Source organism: Arachis ipaensis, chromosome B06 (assembly GCF_000816755.2).
Source record: "Arachis ipaensis cultivar K30076 chromosome B06, Araip1.1, whole genome shotgun sequence".
Classification (NCBI taxonomy): Eukaryota; Viridiplantae; Streptophyta; class Magnoliopsida; order Fabales; family Fabaceae; genus Arachis; species Arachis ipaensis.
This window is the reverse complement of record NC_029790.2, coordinates 29,261,266-29,280,304: the sequence shown is the minus strand read 5'-3', so window position 1 is coordinate 29,280,304 and position 19,039 is coordinate 29,261,266. Positions and strand designations below refer to the sequence as shown.

At 39.7% G+C, this 19,039-nt stretch overlaps 1 pseudogene; it reads left to right on the top strand.

Annotated features, from left to right (window-relative positions):
- The window catches only part of LOC107646850, a 30,095-nt pseudogene continuing 11,796 nt past the window's right edge, over nt 741-19,039 (top strand).

The following is a 19,039-nucleotide window of genomic DNA, read 5'->3' as shown; positions in this document are numbered from 1 at the left end:
CTTCCAATCAGCCAATCATTTTTCCCAATTTAGAATCACTTCCTTTTTTGTTCCAGCGCGAAACTTTTTTTACTACTTTGGGCAGTTAGCCACTTAGTCTTCTATTATTTTCAACTTAAATTTATATTTATTTGATATATTAATCTAAATTTAATTTTAGATAACTAAATTTTTTTTATAGAATTAATAGTTACCTTATACATTAAATATGCAAAAGTAAACAACAATTTAGTTTTACAAATATCAATTTTCTTTAGCAGGAAATAAGTGAAATAACTAAAGTCATATCCCTAGAATAACAAACAATTTCTGTTCTTGTAATAAATTAGTATAAATCAAATGAAATAACATTGCTTATTATCAAATCTTTACTAATAATATTAAATGATTAATTGAGTTGTAAATAACCTCATCTCTTTTGTAGTTAGATTCATGATAATAACGTTCACATATACTCGTAGGACTTATGACATTACTACGGTGACGGTACAGTGGAATTCCAAAACATTATTAGCTCCCAATTTCTATTGGACAATATTGAAGTTCTATTAGATTAGAGACATACATATATAAATAACCTGCCACGTGAGCCAAAGACATTCAGAAACTTCTGTTAAATGGCACCCTCCAAAACTATATAATAATCCAACCACTCTCTAATCTCTCTGCCTCTCCTTCTCTTACCTACACCCTAGCTAATTAACACAAGTTTCATACATCTGTGCTAAGAGGGTTTTAAAATGGCAACCATGCTGTCCTCGAACAACCACGAGCTCAGTACGCTGCTGGTGCAGATGACAGCAAGGGAGGCAGAGACGGAGAAGCTCTGCATCGATGAAATGCTCCAAAAGTATTGCGGAGAGTTTGGAAAATGGCAGTTGAGACACTTCATCTTCACAAGCCTCGCGTGAGAGCTGGAGGCCTGCCACTCCATGGTCATGATCTTCACCGACCGCGAGCCGGAGTGGCGATGCACTGCCGCCGCCTGCGGAGTGGTTGGGAGCACCTGCGAATCCCGCCGGAGGAGTAGGAGTGGGTTGCTGGACGTGGCAGCGCCACCGTGTTGGAGTGGGGACTTATTTGCGGCGACAAATTTAAAATTGGGCTTGTCCAAGCTTTATTCTTTGTAGGATGTATGATTGGTGAGCTACTTTTACTTTCACTTCTTTTTTTTTTACGTAAAGTTAAACCTTAAAATAAAGTTATATAGTCATAAATATAAGTGATTTTATGCAATTCATTTATATAGAACCTTTCACTATTTAAGTATATAGATTCATTCAATTACAACTAATTCCCTTGACACCCTTACATACCCCCCTCCTCTTCAATTTTCTAAAATAAGTGAAATAACTAAAGCCATATCTCTAGAATAACGTAATTCATGATTCAGGTAATATAAAACCTGGTTAATTAACGGCTAATTAATCCATAAATAAGAATTTATTCTAGAAAGCCAAAAATGTGATTTTTATGGCTAAAGATGATAGAGGAGATTGAGACGAGAATTTCGGTACCAATTTTATAGAAATCGGACCAAGATTGGACCGAACGGGGCAAACCGGGCCAACTGGACCCAAAGTGGGCCCTTGGCCCAACTAAACTAAGCCAAAACCCTAGTTTTCAGCACTCTCTCTCCTCATTTGTTACACACACACGCTGAAATGGAGTAAGGGAGGGGAAGAATACTCTCTCAAACTTCTATCTCTCACTTGATCTTCAAACCACCATAACTTTTGATCTAGAGCTCCGATCGCCGCACCGTTTGTGGCCACGCGTTCATCGCAGAGAGCTCTACAAAACCCATATAATCAATCTTGAGATAATCCACATTTTTCTCTTCGAATTTCCAGCCTTAATTTCGAGTTTCATGAGCAAAAATATTGAGATTTTATGCTCTTTGATGTTATAGGACCCAACTCTCTTGAAGGAGAAGATTAATCTTGTCTCCTTGGACATTGGGTGTGGTAAGATTCTCAACCCTAGTGTAATTTTTTGTTCTATGATGTTTGGGTATTGAGATGTTGTGTATGGGTATGATGATTGTGGCTTAGGTTGTGTATATGTGAATATTGGAGCTTGATTGAGACCTTGGAAAGCTTGAAAAGGGATTTTTGGTGGTAAAAATTTGTTCTTGAAGGTGTTGAGACCTAGAGAACTTGTGGACGAGTGGTTTGGAAGTGCTCCGGTTGAGCTTGGGAAATCGGCTAAGGTATGGTCTCGGTTTCTCGTATCTAATATGTAATGTGGTAGGAAATACTTAGGCTAGAGGCCCTAAGATAGGCATTGAATTGATGATGTTGTTGAATGGTTGAGATATATGATGTGATCATATATGTGATTATGAATATTGATGCCTTGATTGTGTGATATATGAGAAACTACATGTTGTGATATATGCTTGATGAATGATTGAGGTTGAATTGGTGGGTGGTACCATGTTGATGGTGAGTATGATGATGATTATGTATAATGATGTTTGATTTGGAAATGGTATTATCGGAAATTGGAATGAGGAAGGATGTGTGATATGATATTGTGTTTGTCCTGTAGCCATTTGATTGAGAAGTGTTAAAATGGTTGGACGGTGGTTTTGGGAATTTTGGTAAAGTGTCAATGTGTGAGTTGAGGATGACATGATGTTGATTTTGGTACATTTTGATTGATTTCGAAAAAGGCAAAATTGGTATGTTTTGGTTGATTTTCAAAATAGTTGAAAATGGTTTGTTTTGAAAATGGCACCTTGTGGTTTTGTATGAAAACATAGTTTTCGGGCATGTTTTGACGGGACATAACTTGGACTACGGATCCCCGTTTTGTACCAAACTTATTTAGAAATGAAATTGGATCCGGGATGTCCACGCCGCTGGAAGAACGGGCGGAAAACGATTTAAAATGAGAAAGTTATGTCCGTCGAAAGATTGGGGGTTGAATTTGTGAATTATGCAGCTTTTAACTTAGAAAATTTTTAGCAGAATGACCCTCCGCGCGTAGTCGCACTTGGCGCGTACGCGCCGTTCTTCAAGAAAGCACCATCCATGCGTGCGCATGGTGTGTGCGGGTGCGTCGATGCGCTGCACCAAATGCCCAGCTATTTTCCTGAGAGTTGTGCCAGAGTTGTGCCAGTTTTGTGCCTGGGGCGCAATAGCACCCACACGTACGCGTGGCTGACGCTTGCGCGTCGTTTGGCTATTTTTCAATCCGCGCGTCCGCGCGTATGACGCTTGCGCGTCGATGAGTTTTCTGGCCATCTACACGTGCGCGTGGAGTGCGCGTACGCGTGGCCCTGTTTTCATCCCAAAGTTGATTTTTGAGTTTGAAAGGCCAAATTTCATACTTCTAAGCCTCCGATCTCACCACTTATATCTTAAATCATTATGATATGCCTAGCAATGAGACAAGGAGCTAGTGAATATGGTAACTTGCGAGTGAAGCAAGGGAAAAATGAATGATCAATGAGGATCAAAGATGATTATGTGAGATGTGAAGGATGGCGGTGGAAGTGCTTGTTATGCCATGGGCCGAAGGGCCGTATTTGTTAATGAATTGGCTGGTTATGGATTTAACCGTGAGCCGGATGACTGGATCATTGCCGTGTTACGGTGGAGCCATGATTATGGCTAAGTATAAATGCATATATGCTGTTGAATGAATTGTGAATGTTTGCACTTTCCATTATCGGAGATGAGAGTTTCCCTTGGAGGAAGCAGTGGCTAGCCACCACGTACTCCAGGTTGAGACTCGAAGCTCTTTTGACCCTATGTCGTCAGGGTGGCCGGGCACTGTGAAAGCCCCGGATGAGCTCACCCTCATAAATATTCACCAGTGAGGGTGATGGATATGGATCATGATTATGATCACGATTTGTTGAGTATAACTCGAGTTGGGGAGACACGACAGAGGGACAGTCCAATGGTTAGCTACCAGGGCTTGTCGGGTTGGCTCTATAACCGACAGATGATATCATCAGCCACTAGGGACAGGCATTCATCATATGCATACTATATGAATTGTTTGAGATTGCCTATTTGACTGCATATTACTTGCTAATTGTCTAAATGCCTTATCTGTTCCTATGTGTATATCTCTTGTTTGATTTAGCTGTGTTTGCTACATTATACTCCTGCTGGTGGTTGGGAGGTCTGAAGGAATTGAAAAGGGAAGTATTAGTTAGACTGAAGGATCTTTAGTCAGTTACCACTTATGGTTTAACTTGTTTATAAGCTTTGATATTATCTGGAGGAAGTCCTAGGATTGCCTTCGGCTTTCCTCTATTATTACATGTTATATATGGGGAACTGTTACCATGCTGGGGACCTCTGGTTCTCACCCATGCGGATTTTGTGGTTTTCAGATGCAGGACGCGAGGCTTCTCGTTGAGGCATGCTGGAGACTTCTGGATTAGCGAAGATCCTTGTTCTCGGGACTCTGTTTGATTTTATGATTTCTTTTAGATACTTTTGTCCCCATTGAATAATAAAAACTGTGATGACTCCTCTTAGAGGGGATTTTGGAGACTAGGTTCTCTGTTTTTTGTGTCTTTTTGGGTTTCCTTTGGGGTTTCCTTATTTTATTATATGTATATATTGCTATGCTCGGACCAGTTATCTTCGCATCCAGATTTGAGTTTTGATATTCCCGTTTTGACACTCTTTTGTATATATATAATCTCGCATTAGCTTATCCCTGTTCGTTATGTTATCGATCGGAGTGTTGCGCTTTCGAGTTATGGTTTTTGTTTACCCCTTTTTCTGCAAAGGCTCCTAGTTATAATCAATCATTCATACTACTATACGTACTAAATTTTACTTCTAGAGGTCGTAATACCTTGCCATCTCGGAATTATGATTTAAGCATAAGACTCTGTATAGTAGGGTGTTACATTATGGTATCAGAGCAGTTCGTTCCTGTAGAGCCTGAGGGACGGATTGACTATGCTTCTGTGCATCCTCTGTATGTGTGTTATGTGCTGTTAGTATATCTACTTGATATAGTTGGCATAAACGTTCATGAGCATGCATTTGGGACTTTGAAGCACTAAACTTCCGATATTGAGACTGATCAACTTAATATCGATTGTTTGGTGTGTATAGGAACCAGATGGCACCTCGTGGACGCGGTAGAGGCCGTGGGAGAGGTCATACGAACGCTTGTGCGCCAGAGATTAACCCTAATGACCCGGTGAACTTTATAACTGCGATGGAGAACATGGCTGCTGCTATGCAAGCCACTACTGAGGCTCTTGGTCAACAGATGAACAACCATGGTAATGATGGAGGTGGAGTTCAGGGTCCGATGACACTGGCAAACTTTTTGAAGGTTAATCCACCTAAGTTCAAGGGAACCACTAGCCCGACTGAGGCCGATACATGGTTTCAGGCCATGGAACGAGCACTGCAAGCGCAGGTGGTACCTGAAGGGCAGCGTATGGAGTTTGTTACCTATTTGCTCACTGGGGAAGCGTCGCATTGGTGGCAAGGAATCCGATGCCTCCTGCAGTAGGGTGACGATTATATCACCTGGGATGTCTTCCAAGAGGAGTTCTATAAGAAGTACTTTCCTACTTCTGCTAGGACGGCCAAGGAGCTTGAATTATTGCAGCTGAAGCAGGGTACTATGTCTGTATCTGAGTATACTGACAAGTTTGAGGAACTGTTCAGATTCTCTCGTATGTGTTAAGGGACTCCGGTGGAATATGAGGAATGGAAGTGCGTTAAGTATGAAGGAGGACTCCGGAGTGATATTTTCAGCTTAGTGGGACCAATGGAGATCAAAACTTTCTCTGAGTTGGTGAACAAGTGTAGAGTTGCTGAAGAGTGCGTGAAGAAGGCGACTGCTGAGAGAGGGAGTCACAAAGGATCATTCCCACAGAACCGAGGGAAGAGCTTTGCACCTAGAGGTCCACCTTTCAAGAGGGGAGGTTTTTTTAGGAGGCCTAACAACAACAACTCCCAAGGGAAAAGGTTTGGGAAGCAGCCTCAGAATGATCAAGTTTGTACTAGGTGTGGAAGTCACCATCCGGGAGCACCATGCAAGGCCGGATGGGGTTTGTGCTACAATTGTGGAAAGGCGGGGCATAAAGCCGTAAATTTTTCGGAGAAGCAGAAACAAGGTGCTGAGAAAGCACAGCAGACTGGTCGGGTGTTCACCACTTCAGCTATAGATGCTGAGGGATCTGAGGCACTTATCCGAGGTAACTGTGAAATAGCTGGTCAAACTTTAAATGCTTTATTTGATTCGGGAGCATCGCATTCGTTCATTGCATTTAAGAAAGCCCATGAGTTAGGATTGAAGATCGTAACCTTAGGTTATGACCTAAAAGTGTATAATGCTACCCATGAGGCCATGATAACTAGGCTAGGATGCCCGAAAGTTTCGTTTAGGTTCAAGCAGCGTGATTTTGTCCATAATTTAATCTGCTTACCGATAATCGGTCTTGACCTTATCTTGGGATTGGACTGGTTATCTGAGAACCATGTCCTGCTTGATTGTTCTACAAAATCGGTATACTTTATGCCGGAAGATACAGGAGGACCGGTTGTGGTGAATAATTATTACTTGAATTCGATGATGGTGAACTGTTCCGGAATCAAATGTCAGGGTATCCTGTTGTTAACCGCGGGTGTTTCGGGTGATGATCAAAGGTTGGAAAAGATTCTGGTGGTGTGTGAGTTTTCGGAAGTGTTTCCCGATGACATTGATGAATTTCCACCTAACCGAGAGGTCGAGTTTGCTATTGAATTGGTGCCTGGGGCGGGACCAATCTCAAGTGCTCCTTATAGAATGTCACCGTTAGAGATGGCCGAGCTAAAGTCTCAGTTAGAGGATTTGTTGGGTAAGAACTTTATCCGACCAAGTCTTTCCCCGTGGGGTGCTCCAGTGTTACTGGTAAAGAAGAAAGATGGGAGTATGCGGCTCTGTGTGGATTACAGGCAGCTGAACAAGGTCACAATAAAGAATAAGTACCCATTGCCGAGAATTGATGATCTCATGGATCAGTTACAAGGAGCTAGGGTTTTCTCCAAGATCGATTTGCGATCCGGTTATCACCAGATAAGGGTGAGAGGTGAGGATATCCCTAAGACCGCTTTCAGGACTCGTTATGGTCATTACGAGTACACTGTAATGTCTTTTGGGTTGACGAACGCTCTTGCAGTATTCATGGATTATATGAACAGAGTGTTCCGTCCGTTTCTGGATAAATTCGTTGTTGTCTTCATTAACGACATACTAATTTATTCCAAGACTGAAGAAGAGCATGCGGAACACTTGAGGATCATGTTGCAGATCCTAAAGTAGAAGAAACTCTATGTGAAACTGTCTAAGTGTGAGTTTTGGAAGAGTGAGGTGAAGTTTTTGGGTCATGTGGTGAGTAAGAAGGGGATAGCTGTAGATCTAGCTAAGGTGGAGGCTGTAATAGATTGGAAGCAACCAACCACAGTAACTGAGATAAGGAGTTTTCTGGGCTTAGCTGGCTATTATCGAAGGTTCATCAAAGAAGAGTGTCGGAAGAAAAATATGGGTTATGGAGATTCAAAGGTAAGATCATTGTGCCGGATATTGGCACTTTGAGGCAAGATATCTTAAATGAGGCACACAAAAGCGGATTCTCCATTCACCCGGGAAGTACTAAGATGTACCATGATTTAAAGGCGATGTTTTGGTGGCCGGGTATGAAGAATGATGTGGCGGAATATGTTTCAAAGTGCTTAACCTGTCAAAAGGTAAAGATTGAACATCAAAGACCTTCCGGAATGTTGCAACCTTTAGAGGTTCCGCAATGGAAGTGGAAAATTATTGCAATGGACTTTGTGTCAAGATTGCCAAGGATTAGGACTGGTTTTGATGCTATCTGGGTGATTGTGGACCGACTGACGAAATCAGCCCACTTTTTACCCATTCGGATGACTTACACCCTTGAGGAACTAGCACGGTTGTACATAAAGGAGATTGTGAGACTTCATGGCGTACCGGATACTATAATCTCTGATAGAGATCCTCGCTTCACTTCGAGGTTTTGGGGTGCATTTTAGAAAGCTTTCGGAACCCGACTAAGCTTGAGTACGACTTACCATCCTCAAACAGATGGTCAATCCGAGAGGACGATCCAAACACTAGAGGATATGTTGAGATCTTGTGTTCTGGACCAGCCGGCGAGTTGGGATCGATATATGCCGTTAGTGGAGTTTGCATACAATAATAGTTACCATGCGAGTATCGGAATGGCTCCGTATGAGGCTTTGTATGGGAGAAAATGTCAATCTCCGCTATGTTGGTATGAAGCTGGAGAGAAAGGCTTGTTGGGGCCGGAGATGATAGCTGAGACCACTGAACAAGTCAAGAAAATCCGAGATAGGATGCTTATGGCGCAGAGTCACCAGAAGAGTTACGCCGATCAGAGGCGGAAGCCCTTGGAATTTGAGAAAGGAGATCATGTTTTCCTTAAGGTTACTCCAACCACGGGAGTAGGTAGGGCGATTATAGCAAAGAAGTTGAATCCTCGGTACATCAGTCCATTTCAGATCCTGGAAAGGGTTGGACCGGTGGCATATCGGATGGCTCTACCACTTCATCTTTCAAACCTGCACGACGTGTTTCATGTGTCGCAGCTTCGGAAGTACACTCCTGATGCTAGCCATGTGTTAGAACTTGAATCGGTTCAGTTAAGGGAAGATTTGACGCTTCCAGTGGCTCCAGTCAGAATTGATGATACTAGTATCAAACGGTTGCGTGGAAAAGAGGTTTCATTAGTCAAAGTGGCATGGAGTCGAGGCGGTATTGAGGAACACACTTGGGAACTTGAGTCGGAGATGCGATCGGATTATCCGCACTTATTCTCAGGTAATTGAATTTGAATTTTGTGGGCAAAATTCCCAATTAGGTGGGTAGAATGTAAAACCCGGTTAATTAACGACTAATTAACCCATAAATGAGAATTTATTCTAGAAAGCCAAAAATGTGATTTTTATGGCTAAAGATGATAGAGGAGATTGAGACGAGAATTTCGGTACCAATTTTATAGAAATCGGACCAAGATTGGACCGAACGGGCCAAATCGGGCCAACCGGACCCAAAGTGGGTCCTTGGCCCAACTAAACTAAGCCAAAACCCTAGTTTTTAGTACTCTCTCTCCTTATTTGTTACATACACACGCTGAAATGGAGTAAGGGAGGGGAAGAACACTCTCTCAAACTTCTATCTCTCACTTGATCTTCAAACCACCATAACTTTTGATCTAAAGCTCCGATCGCTGCACTACTTGCGGCCACGCGTTCATTGCTGAGAGCTCTACAAAATCCATACAATCAATCTTGAGGTAATCCACGTTTTTCTCTTCGAATTTCCAGCCTTGATTTCGAGTTTCATGAGCAAAAATGTTGAGATTTTGGGCTCTTTGATGTTATAGGACCCAACTCTTTTGAAGGAGAAGATTAATCTTGTCTCCTTGGACCTTGGGTGTGGTAAGATTCTCAACCCTAGTGTAATTTGTTGTTCTATGATGTTTGGGTATTGAGATGTTGTGTATGGGTATGATGATTGTGGCTTAGGTTGTGTATATGTGAATATTGGGGCTTGATTAAGACCTTGGAAAGCTTGAAAAGGAATTTTTGGTGTTAAAAATCTGTTCTTGGAGGTGTTGAGACCTAGAGGACTTGTGGACGAGTGGTTTGGAAGTGCTCCGGTTGAGCTTGGGAAATCGGCTAAGGTATGGTCTCGGTTTCTCGTATCTAATATGTAATGTGGTAGGAAATACTTAAGCTAGAGGCCCTAAGATAGGCATTGAATTGATGATGTTATTGAATGGTTGAGATATATGATGTCATCATATAAGTGATTATGAATATTGATGCCTTGATTGTGTGATATATGAGAAACTGCATGTTGTGTTATATGCTTGATGAATGATTGAGGTTGAATTGGTGGGTGGTACCATGTTGATGGTGAGTATGATGATGATTATGTATAATGATGTTTGATTTGGAAATGGTATTATCGGAAATTGGGATGAGGAAGGATGTGTGATATGATATTGTGTTTTCCCTGTAGCCATTAAATTGAGAAGTGTTAAAATGGTTAGACGGTGGTTTGGGAATTTTGGTAAAATGTCAATGTGTGAGTTGAGGATGGCTTGATGTTGATTTTGGTACATTTTGATTGATTTTGAAAAAGGTGAAATTGGCATGTTTTGGTTGATTTTGAAAAGAGTTGAAAATAGTTTGTTTTGAAAATGGCACCTTGTGGTTTTGTATGAAAATATGGTTTTCAGGCATGTTTTGACGGGACATAACTTGGACAACAGATTCTCGTTTTGTACCAAACTTGTTTAAAAATGAAATTGGATCCGGGATGTCTACGCCGCTAGAAGAACGGGCGGAAAACGATTTAAAATGAGAAAGTTATGTCCGTCGGAAGATTGGGGGTTGAATTTGTGAATTATGCAGCTTTTAACTTAGAAAATTTTTAGCAGAATGACCCTCCGCGCGTAGTCTCACTTGGTGCGTACGCGCCGTTCTTCAAGAAAGCACCATCCACGCGTGCGCATGGTGTGCGCGGGCGCGTCGATGCGCTGCACCAAATGCCCAGCTATTTTCCCGAGAGTTGTGCCAGAGTTGTGCCAGTTTTGTGCCTGGGGCACAAGAGCACCCACGTGTACGCGTGGCTGACGCTTGCGCGTCGTTTGGCTATTTTTCAATCCGCGCGTCTGCGCGTATGACGCTTGCACGTCGATGAGTTTTGTGGCCATCCACGCGTGCGCGTGAAGTGCGCGTACGCGTGGTCCTGTTTTCATCCCAAAGTTGATTTTTGAGTTTTAAAGGCCAAATTTCATACTTCTAAGCCTCCGATCTCACCACTAATGTCTTAAATCATTATGATATGCCTAGCAATGAGACAAGGAGCTAGTGAATGTGGTAACTTGCGAGTGAAGCAAGGGAAAAATGAATGATCAATAAGGATCAAAGATGATTATGTGAGATGTGAAGGATGGCGGTAGAAGTGCTTGTTATGCCATGGGCCGAAGGGCCGTATTTGTTAATGAATTGGATGGTTATGGATTTAACCGTGAGCCGGATGGCTGGATCATTGCCTTGTTACGGCGGAGCCATGATTATGGTTAAGTATAAATGCATATATGCTGTTGAATGAATTGTGAATGTTTGCACTTCCACTATCGGAGATGAGGGTTTCCCTGAGAGGAAGCAGTGGCTAGCCACCACGTGCTCCAGGTTGAGACTCAAAGCTCTTTTGACCCTATGTCGTCAGGGTGGCCGGGCACTGTGAAAGCTCCGGATGAGCTCACCCCCATAAATATTCACCAGTGAGGGTGATGGATATGGATCATGATTATGATCACGATTTGTTGAGTATAACTCGAGTTGGGGAGACACGACAGAGGGACAGTCCAATGGTTAGCTACCAGGACTTGTCAGGTTGGCTCTATAATCGACAGATGATATCATCAGCTACTAGGGATAGGCATTCATCATATTCCTACTATATGAATTGTTTGAGATTGCCTATTTGACTGCATATTACTTGCTAATTGTCTAAATGCCTTATCTGTTCCTATTTGTATATCTCTTGTTTGATTTAGCTGTGATTGCTACATTATACTCCTGCTGGTGGTTGGGAGGTCTGAAGAAATTGGAAAGGGAAATATTAGTTAGACTGAAGGATCTTTAGTCAGTTGCCACTTATGGTTTAACTTGTTTATAAGCTTTGATATTATCTGGAGGAAGTCCTAGGATTGCCTTCGGCTTTCCTCTATTATTACATGTTATATATGGGGAACTGTTACCATGCTGGGGACCTCTGGTTCTCACCCATGCGGATTTTGTGGTTTTCAGATGCAGGACGCGAGGCTTCTCGTTGAGGCATGCTGGAGACTTCTGGATTAGCGAAGATCCTTGTTCTCGGGACTCTGTTTGATTTTATGATTTCTCTTAGATACTTTTGTCTCCATTGAATAATAAAAACTGTGATGACTCCTCTTAGAGGAGATTTTGGAGACTAGGTTCTCTGTTTTTTGTGTCCCTTTGGGTTTCCTTTGGGGTTTCCTTATTTTATTATATGTATATATTGCTATGCTCGGACCGGTTATCTTCGCATCCGGATTTGAGTTTTGATATTCCCGTTTTTGACACTCTTTTGTATATATATAATCTCGCGTTAGCTTATCCCTGTTTGTTACGTTATCGATCGGAGTGTTGCGCTTTCGAGTTATGGTTTTTGTTTACCCCTTTTTCTGCAAAGGCTCCTAGTTATAATCAATCATTCATACTACTATATGTACTAAATTTTACTTCTAGAGGTCGTAATACCTTGCCATCTCGAAATTATAACTTAAGCATAAGACTTTGTATGGTAGGGTGTTACAGATAAAATCCTTTTTAACTGCTACTTTCAAGATTCATCTTATCTGCCAAATGAATTTGAATAAAAAAAATTAAAAAAAGTTAAAAACACATTAAATATAAATATATTTCATGTATATTTTTTTTCTGTTTTATTTAAAATTTTAATTTGAAGAATTTTTTTTATGAAATTACATGTTTTAATATTTAAGATGTAAAACTCGGTCAAACCGTAATTAAGTAAATAATAAATTAAATAGGAGCGAATATGGTTAGAAAATTTAGCAATCGGAATTTGATAATTTAAATATGATATTTGGATTCAGTGAATTTTTTTGAGTCGGAAAACATAGTTTTCTGAATAAAAATGTGCACTGGAAATTTGACTGGCAGTACTGGCTGCGATCTGTACGGTACTGTAGCTGAGAAAATTAATTAGAAGTGAATAATTTTAAGAAATAAGAATTTATAATTTGGGAAGATAGAAATATTTAAAATACGATTTAAAACTCTAATCTTAGAGGTTTTGGCCCAAAATTGGGCCAACGGATTAAACCAAGTGAACCGGGCCAAAGTGAGCCTAAGTCCCAACATATATAAATATTAGTTATGAGCATTTCAGCTTATTTACCCTAAAAATGAGGAGGGCGGATAGAGAGAAGAGAGGAAGGAAACCTAGCCTTCCAAACTTCAAATAATCATAAATTTCTCTTCAGAACTCCGATTGACGAGCCGTTTGTGGCCACGCATTGCCCTTCTCATCTTCTACAATTTTATCTAATTTTTGTGGTAAGTATTCCACTGTCCTCTGCCCAGTTTTGTTTTTCTCTTTAAATTCGAATTTGGTTTGGGTTTTGAGGAAATCTTGTGATTTTGGTTGTTTAGGAGTACTCTAGTATGAGCCATTAGTGAGTTCCATCAACCAATTTCGTGGGTTAAGGTAAAAAACTCTCTAACCCTTGTAATTTATCAATTTCATGAATCCTAGGTTGATTATAAGTGTGAAAATTGATTATGTTAGAGTATTGGGTGATTTTGGTGCACAATTTGAAGATTGATATTGCTTATGGGACCTTGGTGAGGCTTGGAGCTAAGGGTTGGTGGAGACTCTCAAGAATAAGCTCAATTATTTTGGCTACAAGAATAAGTTTCATTTAAGTATCGTGTGGTGTGATGAGAATTCCTAGGCTAGATGCCCCTAAGATAAGTTTGGATTGTGCAAATGGTTGGTACTAATATGCATAGTTGATATGTAATGTGAATTAATGATTGAGTTGAGAATTGTGTGAATTTGTATGTTTGGTGTGTTGAGAATTTGGTGAATTGGATAATGAATGTTGGTTTGTGGAATATGCATTTAAATTGTGAAATTGGGTCGGAGGCCGGAAAGAGATAAAGAAGATAAGTTGATGTATGTATTGTGTGATGATATAAGAGACTGGATGGATTTTAGATATTGAATGTGTGAATAATTGGTTTGATTATTGAATAATAAGGTTTGAGGAATTGAGGTGTGAAATTTGATGGTTTTGGGTGAAATTGTATAGATGAGGTAGGTTTGGATTTGGTTGAGTGTAATTATGTGAATGTGATTGGGTTGTAGTCATTTGGATGAGTGGAAATGAATTTGGTTTGTGAATATTGGAAAAATTGGTGATTTTTACTTTTGGGTAGAAACTGATTTTTTGACCAACTTTGGCGGTTCGTAACTCAGTCCACAAAGTTTGGAATTCTTCAAAATTAGATTTTTATGAAAGTTTATTCAACGATCTTTCCAACGGTTCAGAAATGGATGAAAAAAGAATTTTGTAGAAGAAGTTATGTGTGTTGGAACTTTGGGGTTTGAAAATGTGATCCTGCAGCTTTTTAAACTTAGTAAATTTTTTGGTAAAACGTACTCTGATGCTTACGCGTCACCCTACGTCTATACTTCTCCCGCGTGTGCATGGGCAACACTCATGCGTCACTCTACTTTTTCAGCCTTCCATGCGTGTGCGTGGGCAACGCGCACGCATGACCTTGTTTTCGGCAGAAATTAATTTTTGAGTTTTAAAGCCGAATTTCATACTTCTAAGCCTCCACTTTCATCCTTTAAGCCCTAAATTTTTATAGTATGCCTAGTAATGAAAAGAAGATAGGACATGTGGTAACTTGTGGATGAAGTAAAGTGAGAACCAATGATGAATTATGAGTAATGATAATTCTATGAGTTGCCAAGGATGAAGGTGAAAGTACTCTGTACAGTATGAGCCGGATGGTTGTGATAAGAATTGAATTATGGCTGAGTATGTATATGTATATGATTAATGACTAAATGTGGTAAGGGAATAATTGTGGAACATGGTGAATGTGATGTGTGACCCCGGGTAGTAGGCAGTGGCGTTGTCCACTTGCTCCGGGTATGAGATGGGAAGAAGGATTATGATAAATGAGTTTAATTATGGTGTTTGGAATGAATGTATGTCTGTGATACCTAGGTAGTAGCAAAGGTCGTGGCTCATCCCGCTTGCTCCGGGTCATTGTCTTAGAATTGATAATAATGAGGGGTGATTATGAATAAATGTATATTTGTGATACCTGGGTAGTAACAAGGGTGGTGATTTGTCCCGCTTGCTTCAGGTTAATGTTTGAGATTTGATAACAATAATGATTGATTCTGAACTGAATGAATGTATGTTTTGAGATCCTGGGTAGTAGCAAGGGTTGTGGTTCGTCCCACTTATTCCAGGTCAGAGATTGTGATACCTGGGTAGTAGCGAGGGTTGTGGTTCGTCCCACTTGCTCCAAGTCAGAGATTGTGACACCTGGGAAGTAGCGACAGCAGTGGTGATTCCACTCGCTCCAGGTTGAGCTTTTAAACACCCGCCTGGGTAGTAGCTGTAGTAGTGGTTATTCCACTGGCTCTGGGTTGAGCGGGTAGTAGCAAGAGGGTTGTAGCTCAAACCTACTTGCTCCGCGATGGGTGTTTCAGTCCATGGTTAGCTACCAAGACATGTCGGATTGGCTATATAACCGACAGATGATATCATCAGCCATAGGACAGGCATACATTATTTGCATATGTTTGAATTGTTTGGGTTTGCCTATTTGTTTTGGATTGCTATATCATATATGCTATGTTACCTGATTATGTGCTACTTGTTCCACTTGTACTTTAATTGTGTCTTACTTGTCTGTATTGCTTGTGTTTGTACAACTGAGAGGTCCCTTATGCTGGTGTCGGTGGACGCTGAGGGCTGTTCTTGATGAGATGAGTTGATGATGTAATTGAATAATGATGATGATTATTGAATGAGATAATTTGAGCTCCCTGGGTAGACACAGTGAAGTGATTTCACTTGCTTCAGGTGAGGATATGAGGTAACGATATAGAATTGTTGAGATAGAATGACTGGGGATGGTTTCGTTTATAATTCTGATTGTGAATCATCGGAGAGTTAGAAAGTTGGGAAGCATGAGGAATATGAATCAAACTTAGCATTCCCTTATGACAGTTGCCTATTTATGGATTAGCAAGAACATAGGGTGAATATTTGGTGAAAGGAAGTTTAAGATGCTTAGCGAGTTTTTATTACAATGCATTGTATTTATTTGGCACTTTTACCGTACTGGGAACCCATGGGTCGGGGGTTCTCATTCCGTATATATCTCTTGTTTTTCAGATGCAGATCCAGGTGCTCAGAAGTGAGCTGTGGTTCATCTGAGAGACGGCGAAGATCTTTACATTCTCTACTTTATATTTTGCTTAGAATCTCTCCACCTTTATTTTGAAAAGCTTATATTATGTATTGAACTCTTTTGAACTTGCCTACAGAGGCTCTTATGTTTCTTTTGGGAGAGATTATGAGATACTGTTATCAACTACATCAACTACGTATCTGTATATCGCTTTCGACTTCACGCTTTATCTTTTAGTTGTCGATGCGTGAGTGATACGACTTTGCGAATTATTTTTACTCTTTTTAGGCTTCTCGATTAATACTCCTTTAAATTTTACTACATTATGGTATCAGAGCAGTTCGTCCTTGTGAGCCTGAGGGATGGAACTGCTTATGCTTCAATGCATACTCTGAGTCTGTGCCTGTGCTAGTTAGGGTATCTAACCGATACATCTAGCATGAAGTCCATGAGTGTACCTTTGGTAAATTGAAGCACTTAACTTGAGATATTGAGTCTGATCACCTCAATATCGCTTGTCTAGTGTGGACAAGATTCGAATGGTGTCTCATGAACTTGAATGAAGTAACCGGGGAGGAATTCCCAAGAATGAACTGGTGAGGGAACGCCATGATAGGAATCTTGGCAGTGGTATATGTGGGAATAGTGTGTTGATTTTAGATTGTTGAGTGGAACACTTAGAGGTGGATAGTTGCTTGAACGATTTGTTTAATTAGGTTTGAGTTGATTGGAGTCTGATGATTTAGGGCAGAAGGGGCTTGTAAATGACCTTGGAATAGTTGGATTTGAATGGGAATGAAAGTTTGTGAAAATCGAGCACTTGTGTAGAAATTGGAGGATGACAAATTGTTAGGCAGTGGATATGATAGGTTTTAAACGATTAGGTAATGTGAGTATAGAGATCAAGGATTTTTAAGAGGATGCGATTGAGTCTCACGATGAGCGTGAGCATTATTCCTGTCTGGTTGAGAGAGCTTAAAAGTGGACCTAGATTTTGTGATTCGATAAGGGAATATGACATTGATTCATGATTGGATTCTTGGTGGTTAATGATTAGAGTAGCGCAGTAGAAGCTTGCTGGAGCGTTAACATAGTATGGTAATAATAAGGAATAGTAGGGTATGATTAGAAATGCTTTATGCTTTGAGTAATTAAACGGTTAGTGAACTAATGCAGATAATGATTCTAGATAATTAGGATAAATTGTGGCTATGAACTTGGATGGTTCTGAAATGGATGAGGAAATGATCGTTGATGCGTAATTGGATTTAGATGATGAATGAGTGTAAGTCGTCATGTTTAAGAGATGAGTACTATGATATTTGGTCATGGTGACCTTGGATTTAGATTGAGAATGATTGGTTTTGAAAGACGAATTTAAAAACCATTAAATTGAAATGCTGATGTTGTACTGAGATTGGTTTGAAGGAACCCGTGACGGGTGGCAAACTCCAGTTTTTAGGGAAGGTGCCGTCAAAATTTCCCCAAGAGTTTGAAAGATTGTTGGTTATGATTTTGAAAAATGATTTTTGATTTGAGTAATTTTAACAAAAGAGATATGTTTCGAATGCTTTTATAAATTATTAAAGAAAATCGGATTCTTATGATTTTGTTAACTTGTTATTTCAAACTCATTTGACTTTTCAAAACGAAGAGAGTTTTGATTAATTAGTCAAAGACTTTAAAACAGAAATTTATATATAAATTTGAGGGTTTAGGAATAAGAAAGTAAGTCTGGAGGTTTTGCTCGGAGTTGAGCTGTGATTAGTGGTAATTGGCTTGATAGAGAGAGAGGATAGTGATGGAGTATGATTATGGCATGGTGATGATTCTTGGTTGATTATAGTAATGTGGGATGATGACTATGATTAGTGATGATGGTAATATTATTGATGACGTGATTTGAGATTTAATAAGATGTGAGTTGGTGAGATGACGAAAGTAACATTGTTCCTCACTAATTAGCCTTTTCCCACAAAATTTATTTAGTGACGAACTAGTGCGTAAATTGTTTCTCGCTAATTGTATATCAAACATTTGCGACGGAATAGTGACAATCATATCGCTCGCTACTTTACTTTTATTCGATTGAACCCCCAAGTGACTGATTTGCTAGAACGTTGTCACTCGCTAATTATTTTGTGACAAATTAGCGAGAAAATTTTTCCCACTCTTATTTTAGCTACAGAACTCAATTTGTGAGAAACAAACTTACTCGTAAATCTCTCGCTAATTAGTCGTTATTCTCAAGTTCGGATATTTTGTGACCGTTTATTAAGTTTGTCGTTAGTGCATTGCTAATTTATCTCTAATTAGTGATGAATTAGTGACAAAAAAATTTTCTCGCAAAAATCTGTCGCTAATCTGTTAAATTCTTGTAGTGGCGTTGGACGAATGATCGAGACCCTCGGAGATAGAGGAATCAGAGCGTGGCAATGGAAGCGCGCAGAGTAAAAACACCTTGGGACTACTATGCGTTGGATATAAAGGCAGACTACACTCACGTACTCGTGGTGGCAGATGGAATTTTCGAGGGCGAAAATTTCTATTACGGGAGTAGAATGTAAAACCCGGTCAAAGCGTAATTAAGTAAATAATAAATTAAATAGGAGAGAATATGGTTAAAAAATTTAGCAATAGGAATTTGATAATTTAAATATGTTTGAAAAATATCTTAGATAAAAATAAAAAATAAAAAATACATTAAATGTAAAAATACAATTTTTTTAGTATATGAAATATGAAAATGATATATAAAATAATAAATTTTAAGATTTTACACAAATAAAAAAAATTTGAGAGAAATGAAAAAATGAGCAAAATTAAATATTCTAGCATTATTTTTTATCGATTTTTTTAATGAACTTTTAATTCTATAAAATTAATGATAACATATGTATTTAAGAGTTAATTTAAAAAAAATAAAAAATAAAAAATAAAATTTCACTGTAAAAAACTGTTTGAAAAAAAATGGCTTGACATAATTCACATAAGTCATGGACAGATTG